The sequence below is a fragment of the Egretta garzetta genome, unplaced genomic scaffold (assembly GCF_000687185.1).
Source record: "Egretta garzetta isolate BGI_Z169 unplaced genomic scaffold, ASM68718v1 scaffold53, whole genome shotgun sequence".
NCBI lineage: Eukaryota > Metazoa > Chordata > Aves > Pelecaniformes > Ardeidae > Egretta > Egretta garzetta.
This window is the reverse complement of record NW_009259312.1, coordinates 2,915,354-2,920,935: the sequence shown is the minus strand read 5'-3', so window position 1 is coordinate 2,920,935 and position 5,582 is coordinate 2,915,354.

Genomic DNA, 5,582 nt, shown 5'->3' with positions numbered 1-5,582 from the left:
TGCTGCCCAGGCAGCAGTGATGATGGCTCGCTCTTTGCCATCAAAGGATTGCTGGGAGGTGCAGCTGGTGTGAACAGAACCAATATTTGCTTCACACCACTGCCATCCTCGATGCCAGCACTGCAGGGAGCCAGGAGCAACACTGAGCGTTGTAGGGTCAGGGATGCCCCAGGTGCCTTTCTCCTGCTGCTCCCTCCCATACAGATTAAGCCTCTGGCACACACTGTAGATACCACTGCAGTGCTAAGGAGCAGTGGCACCTTTGCATGGCTATGTATGTTAAAGGGATCCATAAAGGCCAATAAAAGGCAGAGTGCAGCAGTGCCTCTGCCGAAGGCTGCAGCGCAGCAGCTGCAGTAACCGAAGGCTGTGCAAGTCAGGAGTCTAAACGCAGCCCGCTACTTACACACCAAACTGAAAGGAACCAGACAGCACGCTAGGACTGGCCAAGCTGAGCCCCTGTGAGACAATATGCTGCCAACATCTGTTTGAAATACAAAGAGGCTAAAGTCTGACACATCGACTGATCTCAAACGTAGCAATCTCAGACCCTATGCGCTCTCCTCTTGCACCTGCAGTCGATGCTGCTCCCTGCTCACATACGCACGCTGTTAGCGCTGCTGACATCCCTGCTTCACCAGAAAGCATAAAGCTTCGACACCTGATCGCAGTGCCAGAGTGACACCATCCCCTCCTACACAGAACCAGCTCTCTCTTTCATGGGTCCTCAGCTAGCAGGTAAAGATGAAGCAGTTCTTTTCCCACCCCAGGACCAGTCATATAATGTTCGTGGTACACCTCCTCTCTGCTAAATCACAGATTTACAGTTGCAGTATAGGGCTCTGAGTTGCTGCTCTAACATCGTTAATAATTCCAGTTTTATTGCAAGCACATATCTAGCAGACATTTTTGTTTTGCCTCTGCATGTACAGCTCAGGAGTTTCCTATTTCAACATCAGTATAGGAAAGCAAACACTTGCTTGGAGAATTTGATACTTCAAAAGCTCAGTTTCCTTGGTGAAATGAAGGGATGTTGACATTTGGTACAAGAAAAGCATCTCACAGAAGCTACTGACATTCAGGCCTGTCAAATGCTCTGCTATGTCCACCCTTCCTCTTCCTCCTCTTCCTTTAGTGGGCTAACATCAACAGAACTTCACAGATCCTTCCATCTAGTAACAATAACTGTTTACTCACCATAACCCCTTTTATAATAAATACCATGCCAGAAGCTTTTATGCTTCTCCAGGTTGCAGGTAACCAAATGGAGACAATGCCTAAAGAAGATTTTCTCAGACACTGGACCAGAATTCCCATAAACCAAAACACAAACCTAGTCCTGTGCTCAGGTTCCACAATCCATCTGTAAATCATGTCAAGGCAGTGCCCAAAGAGCAAGGTTCCCCTTCTGGCTTGACTGTGTGCCATGGGGCTTTGTCACTGCTGCTTGCAACAGTGCTTCTTACCTACGCAATCTGAGCCTGAAAACCATAATTTGAGACCATAATTTTCTACAGAGGCCCTTTTTCAAATAACCTCAGACTCACAAAAGCAAGCTCCTTAAAGATGCAGCAAAATCACTTCATCACCGTTTCATGTATTTTATTTTAAAGGACTATTAAGAACCCATTCTTTCTGATAGAATTCTATTTTCATCTCCACTTTTTTTTTTCCTTTGGGAGCTTGAAAAATAAGATTTTTCTACTCTCTCTCTGCCTTTTTTTCCCCTGTCTGTTTCTATTTGATCAATGGTGATTCTTTTTTTCCTGTGCTTCTAAGAGAGTTGACATTAAAATGCCTAGTTCCTATTCTCTTTCTGTTGTATTTGTGCATCGGAGCCATTCACAATGATGTCAGCTCAGCTCTGGGCATTGTCTCTACTAGTTCAATTCCAGCTGAATTGCTGGAGCTAGCAGGACATTAGCATTCATTTGATTGATTTAGCATACCCAGAGAATGAGTTTTGCATTCAGCTACATGCATTAAAACCAGAAGAAATTATAAAGCAGTCCAAAGTTGGTAAGCTCTTTTGGAGTCACACATCTTTCGCTTCTCATGTATCTTCCTGTGCTTGAGGGCACTATTTAAATAATGGCTATTTCAATGCCAAGCCCTTCCTTGACAGTGCTCATGGATGAAAAAGGAAAGAAAAGTAATTTAAAACTATGAATGTAGTTAATCAATTTAACAGATTTCAAGTCTAAAAGATAGTATTACACATTATCTCCTATAAAATGTGGGCTATAAAGTTTCATCCTGTAATTCCAGCATTTTGTCCAACAACTGGAGAGAATTAAATACTTCAACCCAAGTTTTGAAATTAGTATTAAAAACATAATAGTATCTCTCTTGTTGGCTTTAAAACTTGCTTCCTTTGTCCAGTGCCTACCCGTGTGATAAGGTCTTGGTGTCGTATGTGGCTGTGCACACTTGCTCAAGATGCACACGACCTACAAAGATTCCATGTCTTTCCAGATTCTGGATTTTGAGCGTGAAACTAAAGAGAAGAGGAGGATGCAGGGCAAAACTTTCAGAAGAGGGGACTAAAGTTTGGCTCCAGAATCCACCCTCCTCCAAAAGAAATTCTGAGCTGAGCAGCTCCCTGTGAAGTGAATGAAGGAATCTGGCTTTACCTACCCATGAACTAGAATCTCCACCTCACTGTTTTATGACTTTAGAACAGGGATTCCCAAAACCTTTTCCAACAACAGGATCGAAGACCTCAGCAGACACATTTGTTCCATTATGCACTTTATGGTCTGAATGAAACAATGCAAGTATTAGGCACGTAACAGGACAGTAACAGTTGGCATCTTCATAAAAGCCCTTTTCCTGCACTGTCTCTGTTGGCTTCAATGGGAGTTCAGCTATTCAAGATGAGAGTTTGTAACTTTAAGACAACAACCACACTTGACCCCCTCTTCTGATGGAGTCAGACGGATAAGTAGAACTCGCATATTTGCCAGTAGCTTCAGCACTATATACGGGTGATGTGACAGCAAAGTCAGCTGTCCCAGTTCAACCATACCTCTGCATTTCTCATAATTTCAACAGTATCTTCTGATTAGGTGTCCTTTCCCATATGGCCAGTAGCATAACTGCCCAGAAACACCTGCAACAGCTCACCTCTAGCTTCAGTTACCTGTTCTGAATGTTACTGCACTGCTGTAGCTCAGCCTCTCCGCTGAACACCTACGTAACAGAGAGACCGATGAGCCCATTTCCAGGAGAGTGGACAGTCATTTGTGATCATTAACAAGCAGACACGGTAAAAGATGACAACTCTTGTGTCAGCTGAAACATTTTGCATTAATTGGAACAAAGTTCCTATCAAATATGTTTTGATAATAGCCAATCTCTCATGGACATTTTGGACCACACGATGAGAACGTAACATTTGAGGTCTTTCCTTGGAGGCACAAAAGAGCATCAGAAGGCAAATGCAGCTGCAGCCAGCAAGGAAAGACAAACGGAACACAGCAGGGGATCTGTGCTGTCTGTCTTGGCAAGCAACGAGCCATGGAGCTCTTCAGCTCTGTCAGCAGTTCAGATCCTGGCGCAGGTCTGTAGGCTTCAAAAGCTGCTCTTGTTTGAGAGTATGCTAGAGATATTATGATCAGTAGCAAGTAAGGGGTGAAGCTGCAGCTAAAGAACATCTCCATGGACAGCAAGTCAGTACGCAAAGCTGAAATCTGGCCGATACTCTGTGCACATACATGGCTACGTATTTTAAAACAAAACTAATGCACAGCCATTTGCGGTGATCTTCGAGGAGCCAGCTCTTCTGGTCCGTTCCTACCATGTGACTCAGCTTCTCCCTTGGCTTTTCTCACTTAACTTCCACCTTAGGGCTGGCCCTTCCTTGGTTATGACATTTGACTGGTTCCCAGCCCATGGCTTCAAACACTTATCTCCTCCTGCAGTTCTTTAAAGCAGTTTCCTGTAGTAATTTGAGATGGATAGCTTACAGGAGTATATGTGTGTCTAAATGAGCTCTAATGTAACTCCAGAATACTTAACAATGGCTGCTGTGAGATCTTAAGCATTACTATGTCATTTTAATCCTTTTAACACCAAGCAACAATTTCAAGCAACATAGAAGCGAGAAGAGTCTCTTCAGGTTTGTAATATGCTTTGCATCCTGCTTAAACTTTCTCTTCACTGATCTGCTGCTGGATAAAAGCAACATTGAAAATATATTGAAGTGACAATCAAGATCTGTAGCTACATTAGTCATTCTGTCAGAGCCTTGGAAAGAACCTCGCTGAAGTCAAGCAGGAATACAATTTGTTGAAGCATCAGCCAAAGCAGCGAGTCGCAACTCAGGCAAATCTCGCTAAAGTACATGACCAAGCAACCGCTGAAACCCTGAAAGCCACAATTGATTCTGCAAATAGGAGGTAGGGAATACAAACTTTAAACTGACCTCCAGCCTCTGGTATGTGGTAACAACCTGAGTGTCCGCCTATCTACACCTTAAAAGCAGCCAGGTGGGAAAAGAAAGGACGAGCAATGTTCCCTTAGTATAGTAACAGAACTACCCAAACATACAAACTGACTATTTTCCTATCACAGTGTGTAACTAAGGTTTAGTTCCACTGAACAGAGCTATTCTGGACATACACTGGTCCAACTAAAATCACTATTCTGTATCATTTTTACCTGAACCAGAGGCAATGGTTCCCCAAACCCAGAAGAGTGAAGCAATCTATGTTCTCACAGATCTTTTTGCCAAAGATAACATTGTTTAGCTTTGATATCTACAGTACAGCCACAAGCCTAGAAAAAAAAAAAAAAAAAAAAAAAAAAAAAACAACCTTACCTGAATAACTGAGGCATCTGGGGAACACAGCCAGATGCCAGAGAATCCAGAGCAGCTCAGTTGTAAATTTAAATAAAACCCACTAAGTCTGGCCAACCAGGGCATACCTTACAATACAGGGAAAACCTACATAGGACTCTTTCCTAACCACTATGTTGGCCTAAAGGTACACTACAATCAGCTAATAAAGAGAGAAAACAAGTAAAACCTTTTTTTTCCCAAGAGACTGGTGGAAAAACGGAGCACACTATTGTTCAGCCGTGCTCCTTCAAATCGGGTGTCAATTCTAAGCTCTTGAGATGATGAATTCTCACATACTTCTTTCAATCTGGAGCTCAGGAATAATTATCACTAAAGGGAAGAAAAAGCTCTGTTAGTAGAAAAATATTTTGGCTTTAGTCTTTAAATATTAACTAACTTTGCATGTGCGTTGTGCTCTATGCCAGGGGAAAGGAAAACAAGCGAGATGTACCATGCTTCCAGCAGTTTATTGTGTTGGTTTGGACATTTAGGGCAGTATATCCCATCGGCATCAGCAGATTTGATCTTGGATATGGTTTCAGGCCAGTTCTGCCTTTCCTTCGCTATCCTGTCCTTGTGCGTACAGGTTCCAATTTAAAAGCAGCGCGTTCGTGCTAGAAACTTAAAACTGCTTTCCCCATTAGCCACGGAAAGACGCTCACAGAGAGATTCGGGCGAATATAGCCACCAAGGCGCTAACCAGGCACCCCACGGCCCACCGCGGCAGCCCGCGCCTCAA